Consider the following 18,586-nt stretch of genomic DNA (forward strand, 5'->3'; position numbering starts at 1 on the left):
CCATATACATTTTAGATTTTTTTTTTTTTTTTTTTTTTTAGATGGAGTTTCACTCTTGTCACCCAGGCTGAAGTGCAGTTGTGCAATCTCAGCTCACTGCAACCCCTACCCTCAGGTGCAAGTGGTTCTCCTGCCTCGCCCTCCCTTGTAGCTGGGATTACAGGCACACACCACTGTGCTTCGCTAATTTTTGCATTTTTAGTAGAGATGGGGTTTTACTATGTTGGCCAGGCTGGTCTTGAACTCCTGACCTCAAGTGATCCACCCACCTCAGCCTCTCCAAGTGCTGGGATTACAGGTGTGAGCCACCATGCCCGACCTTGAACACACTTTTATTAGTTTTTCTCTGTTTAGTCCTTTTGTTTGTTTCTATTTTAAGAAGAATTTTAATTTCTACCTGAAATTACTAATTTGAACCCACAGTATCTGAGACAGGTCTCAATTTAGAAAGTTCATTTTGCCAAGGTTAAGAACACACCTGTGGCCAGGCGCGGTGGCTCACGCTTGTAATCCCAGCACTTTGGGAGGCCGAGGCGGGCGGATCACGAGGTCAGGAGATCGAGACCACAGTGAAACCCCGTCTCTACTAAAAATACAAAAAATTAGCCGGGCGTGGTGGCGGGCGCCTGTAGTCCCAGCTACTCGGAGAGGCTGAGGCAGGAGAATGGCGTGAACCCGGGAGGCGGAGCTTGCAGTGAGCCGAGATTGCGCCATTGCACTCCAGCCTGGGCGATAGAGCGAGACAAAGAACACACCTGTGACACAGTGTCAGGAGGTTGTTACAAAGCATGCCCAAGGTTGTTGGGGCATGTGTTAGTTTTATACATTTTAGGGAGACAGGAGACATCCATCACTATATGTAAGATGTACATTGTCCAGAAAGGTGGGACAACACGAAGTGGGGCGGGAGCTTCCAGGTCATAGGTAGATAAAGGACAGCTGGTTGCAATTTCTCTGAGCTTCTGAATAGCCTTTTATTGGGTTTTTTCCAGGTCTGTCTTTCCTAAGCCTCCAAGTTTCTCTTGGAGTCAAGAGAAACTTGACTCCACATTTGTAGAATTTTAATCTATTTTGGCCAATTTTAAGTCTATAACATATAACGACAGGTAATTTTACCAAAACCCTTAGGTTTTTTAGCACAATTGAGTCACGCATGTATTCTTAGCAAGGTAAAAACAACAGAAACCATGATGATTACAATAACCCTTCTGTGCATGAATATCCCTTTAGCTGGTGACATCACACAGCCCACTGTGGAGTTTCTGAATCCTACACCCGAAGGCAGTCAAAAGTTGGAAAATTGACTTGCACACATAGATCTGGTCCACAGGTAGGTTGGTGACTCCCACACTATGATTCAGCACACCCACGAAATGGTGAATTTACTAAGAAGACAAAGTTTACAGGAGGAACAGAGGCTCTCATGCAGTCCACTGTTGAGATTGTGACTCATGTACTTAGACTCAACATTCAGGAGGTGTTGACTCTTATACCTAAGACTGGGACATGTACGGAATTGTTAATCTCACCCCTGGATCTTCCTGTAGATATTGTTGTGACATACACCTCTCCTAGCACCTGAGTGATTTGACTCTTGTGGGGGGCCTAGCTGACAGATGGGATTGTGGCATATCACTGGACCCAGCACCTAGGTGATGTGACACTATTCTCCTGCCTTGGCACTACCTACTTGGGGCTTTGTGACATGTCTGTGCTCATAACTAAGGTGATGTGATTCTCTTCTCTTGCCTGATATCTGCTCACATGGGAGACAGTGACATATTGCTGGGCCCAATACCAAAGTGACATTGGTTTTTTACCTTCATCCTCTTCTCAGAAAACATTGTGACATATTGTTGGGGCCACAATCAACGTGATGTGAGTCTCCTGCTTGAACCCTGACCACAGAGACCATTGTGACATGGTCTCAGGAAGCTCAAGTATTTGAAGTGATTACCATATTATACCTGCTCTTTGCCCATAGGAGAGACTGTGACATATCTCTGGGTCCAGCACTTAGTTGATGTAACTCTGCTCTCCTGCCTGGACTATGCCTACAGAAGAAAGAGTGACTTATCACCGGGCCCAACACACAGGTGATGTGATTCTACTGCCTTGATCCTTGCCCATAGGAATCCATTACATACTTTGGACTTTTCTGCTAGATGATGTGTGTCTCCTTTTCTTCCTGGGACCTGTCCACAGAGGAGATTGTGACATATGACTTGACCCAGCACCTACATGATATGCTTCATGCCTTGGCTTTTCCCACGGGCTGATTGTGACATATAGCTGGGCACAGCAGCTTCTAGGTAATTTAACTCTTCTCTTCTTCCTGAGTCCTACCCATAGGGGGCATTGTGACACATCTCTAAACACTTCACCTAGGTAATATGACTCTCTTCTTGGACCTTCCCCTAATACGGTATTGTGACATATTTCCGGACCAGCACCTAGGTGATGTTACTCTTTTCTCCTACCTGTTACTGGAAGTGAATTCATATGGGTATGAGTCTGCAGGAACCTCGATTCTTTTCTTTGTTTTTTTTTTTTTTTGAGACGGAGTCTTGCTCTGTCACCCAGGCTGGAGTGCAGTGGGGCAATATTGGCTCCCTGCAAGCTCCACCTCCTGGGTTCATGCCATTCTCCTGCCTCAGCCTCCCGAGTAGCTGGGACTACAGGCACCCGCCACCATGCCTGGCTAATTTTGGATTTTTAGTAGAGATGGGGTTTCACCGTGTTAGCCAGGATGGTCTCGATCTCCTGACCTCATGATATGCCCGCCTCGGCCTCTCAAAGTGCTGGGATTACAGGAGTGAGCCACCATGCCCAGCCTGGAACCTCAATTCTTGCCTCCTCAGAAAAGACAACTTGACTGAGGGGCATAAAGCAGGGGAAACCGAGGCAAGTTTTAGAACAGCAGTAAAGGTTTATTAGAAAGCCACAGAACAGAAACAAAAGGAAGGAAAGTACACTTGGAAGAGGGCCAAGTGTGTGACTTAAAAGGCAAGTGCACAGTGTGACCTTTTAACTTGGGGTTTTGTATGTTGGCATACTTATGGGGTCTTGCATTACTTCCCCCCACTCGCCCAACTCTTGAGATATTATTGGGAAGCTGCCGATCACTATTTGTAGGTGATCCACTAGTTACCCACTTGAGAACAGAGGAGATATGGGAGTGAACTGTGGCCCCCTCTTCATCCTTGGGGTTCTGGAATGGGCAGGTCTTACCAGGTATACCCAAATTTTGATCTCTGTTTTATTGGCCTCTTGCACCTGTGGCCTTGGTCCGGCCTATGTCATCGACTCCACTGACCTCTAGTGACTCTCGGTAAGAGCATTCTAGCAACAAAATAAGTATTTCTCTTCTCAGATTTCCACTTCCCATATTCTTTTAGTAGATGTGAAGCCTGTTTTTCAGCTAACTGCCAAAAGGGGGCTAGACTTCCCTCCCCACTCCTTTCATATATGACCTTGAAGGTCTTGATGCATATTGAGAAGGGCAGGAAAGCAATTAGAAAAATGGAGGCTACAGAAGAAAGTGAACGGAAGCGAGAGGAACACTCAAGGGAAGACTTCATATGCTCAACAAAACAGCAGCCCTTGGATTCAAGAGGGCAATGTTTATCCGAAGCAGGTGGACAAACTGCTTCAAAAATCACTGAGAAACTCATTCTTGGAGCATAACAGAAATGAAAAGTATATGATAAGTCATAAGAAGCTGGCAGAGCCAGAGTTGGAATTAATGTGGATTAGTGGAATTAGATTGGAGGCTTATGTCTGGACCCTACATACAAGGAAATTGTGACATATCTTTGCATTCACCATTAAAAAGTAGTGACTCTTTTCTTCTTTCTACTGGGAAGACTGTAACCTATTACTGGGCCCAAAAAACAGGTGACATGCCTCTCCTGCCTGGGCCTTGCCCGCAAAAAGTATTGGGATATAACACTAGGCCCAGCACCCAGGTGATGTGACTCTGCCACCTGTGCCCTGCTTTCAGGAGGGGATTGTAACATATTCCTGGCTAAGCATCAAGGTGATGTGACTCTCCTGCCTGGTCTTTGCCCTCCGAAAAGAGTGTGACATATTCCTGGGCCAGTGCCAAGGTGACATAACTCTCCTCATTCCCTACACACAGGAGGGATGTTGATATATATATATTTGTGGAGATCACTGATACGATGATGACATTTATACCCCCCCAAAAAAGTTAATAAAAGATATACTGTCTTTAATAGCTAGGCTTAGGGAAATGGGTAAAATAATGGGTCTTTTCTTTGTATAAATGTCACAGAGAATTAGCACTCCCTCACATACGGTATAAAGCCATCAAGTGGTACAAACTGTCATCACAAGACAGCACAAATATGAGATTGTTTTTTGTATGTGCAACCTGCCAACCTTTAAATTTGTCACCCTCACACATGGACAGGCTCCAATTTTGAGGTCCTGAAACTCACAAATAGACACAGTTCAAAGTTAAAATTGTGACTGTCATATGTGAACATCTGGCCACTGTTGGGTTAGTGACTCTTTAATAAACCCAGCTTATAAGCGGGTAAAAACTTTCCAATCTGGACTCTCCTAATTGAAGCGATGTTGACTCTCATACCTGGGCTTAGGGCCACGGGTAAAATCATGGGTCCATATCAGTACAAATATGTCAGAGCAGATTGTGACTCTCATACATAATGTATAAAGCCCTCAGGTGGTACAGAGTTTCCTAACAAAATCAAGAACACAGATGAGAATATGACACTCATATGCACACTCACTCAACAGTCAAGATTGTCATCTTTCCACATGAACACAGCCCACAGCTGAGGAACTGAATCTCACAACTGGAGGCAGTCAAAGTGTGGACTTTCACATGTGGATCCAGTCAAAAGGAGGGCTGGCGACTTTTGGACCATGACTCGGCACACCTGTAAGGCTGTGACTAAGGAGACACAGTCCACAAAAGTGATTGAGGCTCTCATGCACGATTCCAGCCTGCCATTGAGATTGTGACCCCTGTATTTACACTCAACATACAAGAGGTGTTGACTCTTGTACCTAGAACCAAGACACGTGCTAAATACTTTTCTTTCTTCTCTTTCTTTCTTTTCTTTTTTTTTTTTTTTTTTTTGACAGAATCTCACTGTTGCCCAGGCTGGAGTACAGTGTCATGATCTCTGCTCACTGCAGCCTCTGCCTCCCAGGTTCAAGCGATCCTCCTGCCTCAGCCTCCTGAGTAGCTGGGATTATAGGTGCCAGCCACCACGACCAGCTAATTTTTTGTATTTTTAGTACAGATGGGGTTTTCTCATGTTGGTCAGGCTGGTCTCGAACTCCTGACCTCAGGTGATCTGCCTGCCTCGGCCTCCCAAAGTACTGGGATTACAGGCATGAGCCACCTCACCTAGCAACTAAATTCTTAACCTCATCACTAGACCTTCCAGCAGGTGAGAGTGTGACATATGCCCCTGCCCACCACATGAGTGATTTGAGTTTTCTGCCTGGGCTCGAAGGTAAAATTGTGAGATATCATTGGACTCAGCATCTAATTGATGTAACTATTTTGCTTTGTCTCTAACTACAGAGGACATTGTGACATATTTCTGGGCCTTGTACCCAGGTGCTGTGAATCTCCTCTCTTGTCTTGGCGATGCCCCAGAAGGCATTGTGACATATCACTGGGCCCTGCACCCAGGATATTTGGCTCTCCGGCCTGTTCCCTGCCCACATGGGCCATTGAGGTGTATTGCTGAGTCCCATCACCCACATGATGTAACTCTCCTGCTTGGGCCCTTTCTTCAAGGGGCATTTGACCTATCTCTGTGCCTATTACCCAGGTGATGTGACTCTCTTCTCCAGCCTGGTCTCAGTCTACAGGAAAAATTGTGACATATCTCTGAGACTAGCACCTAGCTGATGTGACTTTTCTCTTTTTCCTAGCTTCTGCCCACCGGGGAGATTGTAACATGTCCCTTGTCCAGCACTATGTTGATGTTACTCTTTTGTCTTCACGCTGCAATCACAAGACATTGTGACATATTTCTGGGCCCAGCGCCAAGGTGATGTGAGTCTCCTGCCTGGATCCTGCCCACAAGGGGTACTTTGACATATCTTTGGACCTATCAACTCTTTGATGGGACCTCTTCTCTCCTATGAGCTTTGTCCTGGACCATCTGCACAAAATAGAGAGTGACTTATCACTGAGCCCAGCACACAGATAATGTGACTCTCCTGCCAATACCCTGCCCTCAAAAATGATTGTGACATATCCCTGGAGAAGGACCCGGATGATGTGATTCTCCTGCTTGCTCCTTACCCACAAGTAGGATTGTGACATATATCTTTGTTTAGTTTACAGGTGTGATGGTGACTTTTATACCTCAAACCAGCCAATATGGGTAATATTGTGGGCCTTCCCTTTGTTCGAAGGTAATGGGTTACCACTTTGTTGCATGTCATATAAAAACCTTGGATGGTACAGAGAGTGTCAACACAAAGCCCGGCACACAGATGAAATTGTGTGTTACATACAACACCCTGCTAACCATTTCATTAATCACATTCATACATGGACAAAGCCCACTGATGAAGTTTTAAATCTCACACAGGAATACAGCTTACGATTGGAATTACAACTTTCATATGTGAAGATCTGGCCACACTTGGAATGGTAACTCTTCTAAATCCACTCATAGGCGGGACTCTCCTATCTGTACCGAGCCAACTAGGGTGTAGTTGACTCATATCTTGGCTTAGGGCCACAGGTACAATCATTGGTCCATACCAGCATGAGTGTCTCAGAGTGAATGGTGACACTAACGCACACTGTATAATGCCATCAGTTGGTACAGAGAATGTTTTCACAGGGCCCAGAAGACAGGTGGGATTGTGACCCTCATATGAAAACCCAGCTGAAAGTAAAGATGGTCAACCACCCAGCTGAAAGTAAGGATGGTCAAGTAAAGATTTAAGTCATACATCAACACAGTGCACTGTTGAACTTCTAAATCTCACACCCAGAGGCAGTCAGAAGATAAAAAAAAAAAGGCTCTTGTGCATAAATGTGGTCCACAGGTGGGTGGGTGACTCTCAGACCAGGATTCAGCACACCAAGAAGGCTGGGACTCCATTAAGTCAACACAATCTGCAATAGGAATTGAGGCTATGATGCATAGATCCGGTTCGCTCATGAGATGTGCCTCATGTAGTTGGACCCAACATTCAGGATGTGTTGACTCTCATACCTAAAACTGGGACACGTGCAGGATTGTTAATCTCGTCCCTGGACCTACCTGCAGGTGTGACTGACATATCATGTGCCCAGCACCCAGCATGAGTTGAGTCTCGCACCTGGGCGCAGCCCACAGATGAAATTGTGACATATCACTGGACCCAGAATGTAGGTGATGTTATTCTATTCTTCTGCCTTGGCCCTGCCTACATGGAGCATTGTCAAATGTTTCCAGGCCCCGCACTTAGCACTCAGGTTATATGTCTCTTCTGCCTATGCCCAGCCCGTGTGGGTTCATTGTGACATATTTTGGGGGCTGACATTCACGTTATGCAAGCCTTCTGCCTGGGGTCTGCCTGTAGGGAGCATTTTGACATATCTATATGCCAATCGTGCAGGTGATATGCACCTTTTCTACTGCCTGGTTTCTGCTCACAGGAAAGATTATGACCTATCAATAGGCCAACATGTAATTGATGTAACTCTTTTTCTCAGGTTCTGCCTACAGGGGAGATTATGACATATTGCTGGGCTCAGCACCAAGGTGATTTGAATTTCCTGCCTGGACCCTGCCTTGTAGGAGCATTGTGACATAGCTCTGAGCCAATCACCTAGCTAATGTGACTTTCCTCTTCTCTTACCTGAACTGTGCCCACAGAATAGATTGTGGCATATCTCTAGGACCAGCACATAGGTGGTGTGACTCTCCGCTCTTGCCTGGCCATGCCCACAGAAGGCAGTTACTTATGACTGGGCCCAGCACAGAGGTGACAGGGGTCATGGAGACATATCTCTGGGCCCATCACCTGGATGATGTGACTCTTCTTTTCTTCATAGGGCCTGTCCATGTGAGGAATGTGACATATTGCTGGGCCCAGCATTTATGTGATGCATCACTCCTCTCATGCCTTGTCTCTTTCAACTGGAGTGATTGTGACATGAAGCTGGGCCCAGCCCCTAAGTTATGTGACTCTTCTTTTCCATCTGAGCCCTACCCACAGGGGGCATTGCAACATATTTTTGACACCCTCGCCTAGGTGATGTGACCTTCATGAGTGAGCCATCCACTCAGTTGGTATTGTGACACATTTTTGCACACAGCACTGAGGTGATGTGACTCTCCTCTACTGCTTGGGCTCTGTCCAAGGATACCTCCTTGTGGTATATCACTGGGTCCAGCACCTAGGTTATTTGACTTCCCTCTACTGCCTGGGCCCTGCACACATTGTGTATTGTGACATATGGCTGTGTCCAAAACATAGGGGATGCAACTCTCCTCCATTGGCTTTGCCCATAGAAGTATTAGAAAAGATTAGTAAAAGAGAATAAAATTTCTAATTATTCATCTAGGTGATTTGATTCTTCTTTTCTGCCTGAGCACTGCACACAGCTGAGATTGTGACAGTGATATGCACACCCAGCCAACAGTACAGACTCTCATCATCCCACATGAACACATCCCACTGTTGAGGTTCTGAATCTCACACCCAAAGTCAGTCAAAAGCAGATTTGGTTCACATTTGGGTTTCTGACTCTCCAACCAACATTCAGCAAACCTGTGAGGCTGTCACTCTACTAAGAAGACAATCCACAGGACAGATTGATGCTGTCATGAGTGGATCCAGTACACCATTGAGAGCGTGACTCATGTCCTTATACCCAACATGACATTTCACTGGGCCCAGCACCAAGCTGATGTCACTCCTCTATTATCTAGGTTCTGACTCCAGAGAAGATTGTGAAATATTGCTGGGCCTTTCACCTAGTTGATGTGACTGTCTTACCTGTGCTCTTTTTTCAAGGGATATGGTGATATATTGCTGGACCCAGCACCTAAGTGATGGACTCTTTTCTGCTCCTAGGGCTCTGCCTAAAAAAGAATTGTGTTGTACTGCTGGGCTTAGCACCAAGGTGACAATACTGTTAGCTGTGTCTGCATATCAAAGTCATAATCTCACCTGTGTGCTGGCCCCTGTAATAAAACTCTGTACCGCCAGGGGGTATTATACAATATGCATAAGTTTTATAATCTGCCATGACTTTAATACAGGTAGGAGACCCAGGACCCTACCAATTTCCTTAAGCCTAGCTGTAAGGGTCAACATGTATTTTATTGGCTGGGTCTAGTTATAACAGTCATTGTTGTGCCTGTGAGCTAACATCACACCTGTGGCTGGATCTACATATGACAGTCAAAATTCCAACTGTGGACTGTGTCCATGTACAAGACTCAGGACCTCACTAGAGGTCTCTGTTCATGTGTGAGGGTGACACTCATAACTGTTGGCTGGATGAGCATACAAGAGTCACAGTCTCATCTGTGTACTGGGTGCACTTATATGTCAAAATGCCACTTGTGGAAAAGAAACAAGCTAAGAGAGCCACATATTTTAAGTGCTGGGCTAAATGTATGTTACAATATCCCCTGTGGGCAGGGCCCAGGGAGAAGAGTTAAATTACTGCGTGCTGTGACCAGTGATATGTCACAATGTCTTCTATGGGCATGGCCCAGGCAGGAATTTCACATTACCTTTGTGCTGTCCCAAAGATATGTTTCAGTCCCCCTCCATTGGCATGGCTTAGAGAGAATAGAAGAGTCACAGCACCTAAATTATGGCCACAGAGATAAATCACAATACCTCTTGTGGGCAGGGCCTAGGATACAAGCTTACATTACCTGCAATCTGGGCTTGCTAAAATAATTCAGTCTCCCATTGCCATGACCCAGGCAGAAGAGGAGAATCATATCACCTAAGTCCATGGGCCTGTGGTATGTCAAAATCCATTTTCAAGGGGCAGAATGCAGGCAAAAGAAAAAAGTCACATCACCTAGGCAGTGAGTTCAGAGGTATGTCACAATACCTACTGTGGGCAGGGCCCAGGCAGTACGGTCACATCACCGAGGTGCTGGGCTCAGTGATATCTCACAATGGCTTTGTGGGCAAGGCCCAGGCTAATGATAAGAGTCAGATGACCCAGTGATATTTCACAACACCCTCTGCGGGTAGGGCTCAAGCAAGAAAGTCACATCACCTAGGTGCTTGACCCAGGTATATGTCACAATCTCCCCTGAGGGCTGTGCCCAGGCAGGAAAGTAAAATCACTCAGGTGTTATGCAAAAGTATATGTCACAATCACACTTGTGAGAAGGTCCAGGGATGAGATTCACAATTCCACATATGTTCCAGCTTTAGGTGGGAAAGTCAACACCTCCTGGGAGTTGCATCTAAATACATGAGTCACAATCTCAGTGATGGACTAGATTAATCCCTGAGAGTCTCAATTTTACCTGTAGACTGTATACTGGTATCAGAGTCAAAGCCTCACAGGTGTAATGAATCCTGGTCCTAGAGTTACCACCTGTAGACAAAATCTACATGTAAAGATTATAATTCCAACTTTCAACTGTGTCCAGGTGTGAGATTCAGAATCTCAACAGTTGTCTGTATTCATGTGGGAGGATGACAATTTTTACTGTGGGCTGGAAGTGTATATGAGAATCACAACCTCAGCTGTGTTCTGGGTCCTCTTATGACACTCTCTGTACCACTAGAGGGCTGTACATTGTTTGGGTGAGACTCATAATCTCCTGTGAGACATTAGTGCTGTATAAATGCATGAGCTTACCTGTTGCCCCACACCCAGGTATGAGAGTCAACATCTCTCGTATTGGCTGGTTCCAGGTATAAAAGTCATTGCTCTGCCTCTTAGTTGGGTTCAGATATGTGTCACCATCCCTCCTGTGGCTAGATGCACACATGACATTAAAAATTCCAACTGTGGATTGCATCTGTGACTACAATTCAGGACCTCACCAGTGGGTTCTGTCCATGTGTGTGAATGACAATTCTTACTGTTGGCTGAGTGTGCATTTGAGATTCACAATCTCAACTTTGTGCTGAGTTATGTAATGACACTTTCTTTACAACCTCAGGGGCATTATACAATATAAGTGAGTGCAATAATCCTCTGTGACATTTATACAAGTAGAAAACCCAAAACCTTACCTGTTGCCCTAAGCCTAAGTACAAGAGTCAAAATATCTTCTATTGGCTGGGTTTATTGTGCAAGTGAGTTGGGTTCAGAAATTTGTCACCATCCAACCTATGGCTGGATCCACATATGACCGCCACAATTTCAATGGTGGAATGGGTTCATGTGTAAGATTTAGGACATCACCAGTAGGCTCGGTCTATGTATGAGCATGGCAATTCAAACTGTTGGCTACGTGTGTATAGGAGAGTCACAATCACACCTGTGTACTGGGCCCTGTAATGACACTCAGTATTTCCCAAGAGCTTTATACAACATACATGGGTGTCATAATCTTCTGTTGCTTTCCCCAAGTAAAGGACCCAGGCCCCAAAGCCTAGGTACCAGAGTCAACATCTCTCTTATTCGCTGGGTTCAGGTATGAGAGTCATCACCATTCCTGTGAACTGAATCCAGAGTGAGTCACCATCTCACTTCTGGCAAGATAAACATATGACAGTCCCAATTCCAACTGTTGGCTGTGTTCACATATAAGATTCAGGACCTCAGCGGTGGTCTTTGTTCATGTGTTATAGTGACAATAGTAACTTTTGGGTAGGTTTGCATACAAGAGTAAAAATCTCATCTGTGTGCTGGGCCGAGTTATATGTCACAATTTTACCTTAGGGAAAGGCTGAAAAATAAGAGTAACATCACCTTGATTCTTCACCTGGAATGTCTCAATCCCCTCTATGGGCAAGGCCCAGGCAGGAGAGTCACATCACTTGTGTTCAGGGCCCAGTGACATATCATAACATTTCCTCTAGGCAGAGCCCAGACAGGATAGTCATGACATTTGGGTGCCAGGTCCAGAGATAGGTCACAGGGGCCTAAAGAATATTTTCTTTATGCATGTTTTGGGCAGCAGAGAAGAGGCACATTATGTAGAAAATTGGTTCAGAGATATGTCACAATGTCCCTTTCAAGTAGTATGCAGGCAGGTGAGGAGAGTCACATCATCCAGATAATGGGCCCAGCAATATGTCAAAATGTCCCCTGATGGAAGGGCAAATAAAAGAAAGTCATGGCCAGGCACAGTGGCTCATGCCTGAAATCCCAGCACTTTGGGAGGTTGAGGTGGGCAGATCACCTGAGGCTGGGAGTTCGATACCAGCCTGATCAAAATGGAGAAACCTTGTCTCTACTAAAAAATACAAAATTAGCCAGGTGTGGTGGCACATGCCTGTAATCCCAGCTACTCAGGAGTCCAAGGCAGGAGAATCACTTGAACCTGGGAGGTGGAGGTTGTGGTGAGCCAAGATCATACCATCGCACTTGAGCCTGGACTAGAAGAGCCAAACTCCATCTCAAAAATAAATAAATAAGAATAAAAATAAAAGAAAGTCACATAACCGAGGTGAGTAGACCAGAGATTTCACAATGCATGCTATAAGTGGGATCATGGAAAAGAGGAGCTTCAAATAACCTAGGGGCTGCACCCAGATATATGTCACAATCACCCCAGTGGGCAGGGCCTAGGTATGAGAGGAGAGTCACACCGCACAAATGCTAAGCCAAGTGATATGTCACAATTCCCACTGTGGACGGGTCCAAGAAAAAAGAAAAAAGTCACATCATCTACATGTTGGGGCCACAGATATGTATCAATGTTCCCTGTAGGTATGGCCCAGGCAGAAGAGGTAAGTCAAGTCACCTGGGTGCAGAGCCGAGAGATATGTCACAATGTCTTCTATAGGCAAAGCCCAGGTACAAAAGGAGAGTCACATCAAATAGTAGATCAGCCCAGAGATATGTCACAATGCCCCTGCAGGCAGAGTCTAGGCATGAGACTCAAATCACTTTTGTGCTGTGCCCATCAATATGTCACGATGCCTTTTGAGAGGAGGACCAAATCAAGAGAGTAATGTCACCTTGTTTGGCCTAGCGATGTGTCACTATCTTTTGTGTGAGCAAAACATACGAAAAAGAGATGAGTCACTTCAGCTGGGTGCTGAGGCCAGAGATATGTCTCAATCCCCCCATCAACAGAAATCATGCAGGAGAAGAGAATCAAAACACATGGATGTGGCCGGGCACGGTCGCTCATGCCTGTAATCCCAGAACTTTGGGAGGCTGAGGCAGGTGGATCACCAGATGTCAGGAGTTTGAGACCAGCCTGGTCAACATGGTGAAACCCCGTCTCTACTAAAAATACAAAAATTAGCCAGGCGTGATGGCAGGCACCTGTAATCCCAGCTACTTGGGAGACTGAGGCACAAGAATCCCTTGAACCTGGGAGGTGGAGGTTGCAGAGAGCCAAGATCACGCCACTGCACTCCAGCCTCGGTGATAGAGTGAAACTCTGTCTCAAAACACACACACACAGAGACACACACACACACGATGGGCACAGAAATATTTCATAATGTCCCCTGTAGGAAGGGCCCAGGCAGAAGAGTAAAATCACCTGGGTGTTGGACTGTGCAATATGTCAAAATAGCCAATGTGGGCAGGCCACAGGCAGAAATCACGTAAACTGGGTGCAGGGCCTGTAAATATATCATAATGTCTTCTATGGAGAGAGCCAAGACAGGAGAATAGATCACATCAGCTAAGTATGGGAAAAAAATGACATGTCATAATCTCTACTGGAGGGTAGACCCAGGGAGGGGCATACATCAGAATCATACCTACAGGGAGGTCCAGGGATGAGATTAATAGTCCCACACATGTCCCAGTTGTAGGTTTGGTCTAAGTACATGAGTCACAATCTCAAAAATAAACTGGATCTGTACAAAAGAGACTCAAGGCTGGGCGCGGTGGCTCACGCTTGTAATCCCAGCACTTTGGGAGGCCAAGGCGGGCGGATCACGAGGTCAGGAGATCGACGGAGACCACGGTGAAACCCCGTCTCTACTAAAAATACAAAAAAAATTAGCCAGGTATGGTGGCGGGCGCCTGTAGTCCCAGCTACTCGGAGAGGCTGAGGCAGGAGAATGGCGTGAACCCAGGAGGCGGAGCTTGCAGTGAGCCAAGATGGCGCCACTGCACTCCAGCCTGGGCGACAGAGCGAGACTCCGTCTCAAAAAAAAAAAAAAAAAAAAAAAAAAAAAGACTCAATTCCTTCTGAAAACTGTTTTCCCTTAGTGCAGTCACAGCCTCACAGCTGTGGGGAATCTTGGTCTGAGATTGACCAACCCACCTAGGGACCAGATCCATGTATGAGAGTTAATTCTCCAACTTTCCACTGCCTCCAGGTGGGAGATTCAGAACCTCAACTGTGGGCTGTGTTCACATGGAAGGATGACAATCTTTACTATTGGCCACCTATGCAAAGGAGTGTCACAACTTCACCTGTTTGCTGGGCTCTGTGAGGACAGTCTCTCTACCATTCAGGGGCTGCATACGTTATGTATGAGAGTCAACATCTGCTCTGAGACCTTCATGCTGTTATGCACCCATGATTGTACCTGTGCCCCTAATTCCACGTATGAGACTGAACATCTCTCCTACTGGCTGAGTCTAGATGGGAGAATCCTGACCTCTCTATGAGCTGGGTTTAGGAATGAGTCACCATCACAACTGTGTCCAGGTGTTCACATATGACAGTCAGAATTTTAACTGCAGACTGCGTCTACATGTGAGATTCACCATTTCACAAGTGGGCTCTGTTTAGGTGTGAGGGTGACAATCCTAACAGTTGGCTGGGTGTGCGTATGTGAAACACAATATCACTTGTGTCCTGGGCCCTGTGATGACATCCTCTCTACCACTGGAGGACTTTATATAAGATACAAGAAGGTGGTAGTTCTCTATGACTTTAATACACAGAGGAGACCCAGGATCTTACCCATTTCACTAAGCCTAGCAATGAAAGTATCTTATTTTGACTGGTTCGAGGAAAGAGGGTCGGCATCCTACCTGTGAGCTGGGCCAAGATATGTCGTAATGCCACCTATAGGTAGAGAGTGAGCAGGAGAGTCATATCACCTGGGAGCTGGGCAAGGCATATGTCACAATCTTCCCTGAGGACAAGGACCAGGTAAAAGAGTCACATCCCTGCATGCTCAGTCAGGGATACTTTACCACCCCTTCCTGAAAGCAGGGAACATGATGCATAGTCACATCACCTAGGTGCTGGGCCCAGTGATATGTCACAATGCTCCCTGTGGACAGTACCCAGGCAGGAAAGACACGTCGTCTCAATGGTGGGCCCAGCAATATGTCCCAGTCTTTCCTGTGAGCAGAATGCTGGCAGAAGAGGAGAGTCACATATCCTAGGTGATGGATTCAGGCATATGTAAAAAGGTTTTCTTTTGGCAGGACCAAGGCAGGAGCCTTAAATCCCATTGATGTAGGGCCCAGCCATATGTCTCAATACCCCAAATATATAAGGCCCAGGCAAATAAGACAGTCACATCACCTAGGTGCTCGGTCAAGGGACATGCCCCAATCCCCTTTTTTGTCAGAACCCAGGCAGAAGAAAAGAGTCACAACACCTAAGTGATGAACAAAAAGATGTCATAATACCCCTGCAGGCAGGGCCCAGGTCAAAGAGTTGCATCACCTAGGTTTTGACCCCAGCCGTATGTCACAACATAGAATGTACGCAGGACCCCGGCAGAAGAGGAGATTCACAACACCTAGGTTCTTGGCTCCGTGATACATCACAATTCCTTCTTGGGCAAAGTCCAAGCAGTAGAAGAGAATCACATCATCATCATCTAGTTGCTGAGTCCAGCAATATGTCACAATACCCCCTAAGAAGAGGACCTAAGCAGAAAAGTCTCCTCACCTAGGCAAGAGGCCCAGAGGTATATCCCAATGCTTTCTGTGTTAGGGCTCAGGAAGAAGAAAGTCACAAAGCCTATGGGATAGACCAAGTTATATTTCACAATCACCCTAGTAAGCATGGTTGAGGCATGAGTGGAGAGTCACATGATGTAGGTGCTGAGCCAAGTGATATGTCACAATGCCCTCTGTGAGCAGGGACCAGGCAGGAGAAAGAAGTCAAATCACCTGGGTGATGGATGCAGAGAGATGTCACAATAATCCAGGCAAGAGAGTAACATCACCTTGGTGTTGGATTCAGAAATATGTCACAATGCCCCATGTGGAAAGGATACAAGCAGGAGAGTCACAAAAACTGGGTGCAAGGCCTGGCAATATGTCATAATTTCCACTGTGGACAGACTCAAGAAACAAAAGGAGACTCACATGATCTGAGTTATGCGCTCAGAGATATATTCCAGTTACCTCTATTGGCAAGGACAGGCAGAAGTATCACATCACCTTTGCGCTCAGTAATGTGCTAGGTCACATCACCTAGGTGATAAACAACAACACATCACCCTTTCTTTTCTGAACATAGCTCAGGCAAGAGAGGAGCATCGCATTTCCCAGGTGCCAGGTCCAGATATATGTCACCATATCCCTTATGGGCAAAGATGTGTGGTAAGGGGAGATAGTCAAATCAAATAGTTGATGGGCCCAAAGATATGTCACAATGCAGTCTATGGGCAGGGTCCAACACAAGACACACTTCACCTTGGTGCTGGTAACAGCAATATGTCACAATGCCTTCTGAAGACAGTGCCAAGGCAAAAGTGTAACATCACCATGGTGTTGGGCCCAACTTTATGTCACGATCTCCCCTGTGAGGAAAACCTCAGAAGACAAGAGAAGTCACATCAGCTCAGTACTGAACAAAGTGATATGTTCCATTCTCCCCTGAGAGCTAGGATCAGGCAAATGAAGATAGTCACATCACTTGGTGACAGGCCCAGGATATGAAACAACTTTCTGTATAGGCAGGGCTTAGGCAGGAGAGTTAAATCAAATGGGCATAGGACCCAGTGGTATGTTACAATGCCTCCTGTGGGCAGCGTCAAGGCATGAGAGGAGACACATCACCCGAGTGCAAGGCCAGTGATGTCAAAATGTCCCAGCGCCCAGTTATATGTTACAATCTCATATGTGAGCTGGGTCCAGGCAGTAGAGTCAAATCACTCAGGTGCTGGACTGTGGCATATGTAACAATAACACTTACAGGAAGGTCCGGGGTTGAGATTAACAATCTCACACATGTCCCGGTTCTAGGTATGAGTCAATTTCTGTATGGTCATTCTAAGTACACGTCACAATCCCATTGGTCAACAGGATCTACGTTTGAGAGCCCTATTCCTTCTGGGGTTTGTGTTTTTTAAGTACAGTCACAGCCTCACAGGTTTGCTGAATCTTAATCTGAGTGTCATGAACCCACTTGTGGAACAGATTCACGTATGAAATTCAAGTTTGCAACTTTTAGCCACCTCAGGGTGTGAGATTCAGAACCTCAACAGTGGGCTGTGTTCATGTGGGACAATGACAATCTTTACTCTCTCCTGGGTGTGCAGATGAGAGTTACAATCGCACTTGTGTGCTGGGCCCTGTTAGAACACTCTCTGTACCACTTGAGGGCTTTATACAATATGCACGAGAGTCAAAATTTGCTCTGAAACCTTCATGTTAGAAGAGACCTTTGATCGTACCTATGGCCTTAAGCCCAGGTGTGAGAGTCAACATCTTTCTTACTGACTGTGTCCAGATAGGAGAGTTCACCTGCCTATAAGCTGGGTTTAAAAATGAGTAACCATTCCAATTGTGGCTTGATGTTCAGATATAAAAGTCACAGTTTAAACTGTGGACTGACTGCATTTGTGTGTGATTCAAAACATCACCTGTAGGCTCTGTCAGTGTGAGAGGGTGGCAATTCTAATGGTTGGTGGACTGTGCACACGAGAACACAATCTCACTCATGTTCTGGGATTTGTGATGACATTGTAGTACGCAAATGCTTTATGTGATACGTGAGAGTGGTAACTTTCTATAATCTTCATACAAAGAGGAGACACAGGGTCTTACTCATTTTTCTAAGCCTAAATGTGAGTCACTATCTCTTTTATTGGCTGGTTCAACTCACAAGGTATGATAGTCATTACTGCACCTGTGAGCTGAACCAAGATATATGTCACAATGCCACCTCTTGGTAGGGAGAGAGCAGGAGAGCCACATCACCTAGGCACTAGACCATGGATATGTCACAGTCTTTTCTGAAAGCAGGGACCAGACTGGAGAGTCACATCATTTGCATGCTTAGCCAAGAATATTTAAAAATCTTCTCCTGAAAGCAATGCAACAGGAACAGAATCACTTCACCTGGCTGCTGGGCCCAGCAATATGTCACAATGCTCTCTCTGGGAAAATCCCAGGCAGGAGAGACACATCAACTGGTTGGTGGGTGCAGAAATATGTCACAATTTTCCTTGTTGGCAAAGTTCAGGCAGAAAGAGTCACGATTCTTAGGTCATGGATGCAGACATATGTCACAAGGCTCACTGCAGG

The sequence above is a fragment of the Nomascus leucogenys genome, chromosome 10 (assembly GCF_006542625.1).
Source record: "Nomascus leucogenys isolate Asia chromosome 10, Asia_NLE_v1, whole genome shotgun sequence".
NCBI lineage: Eukaryota > Metazoa > Chordata > Mammalia > Primates > Hylobatidae > Nomascus > Nomascus leucogenys.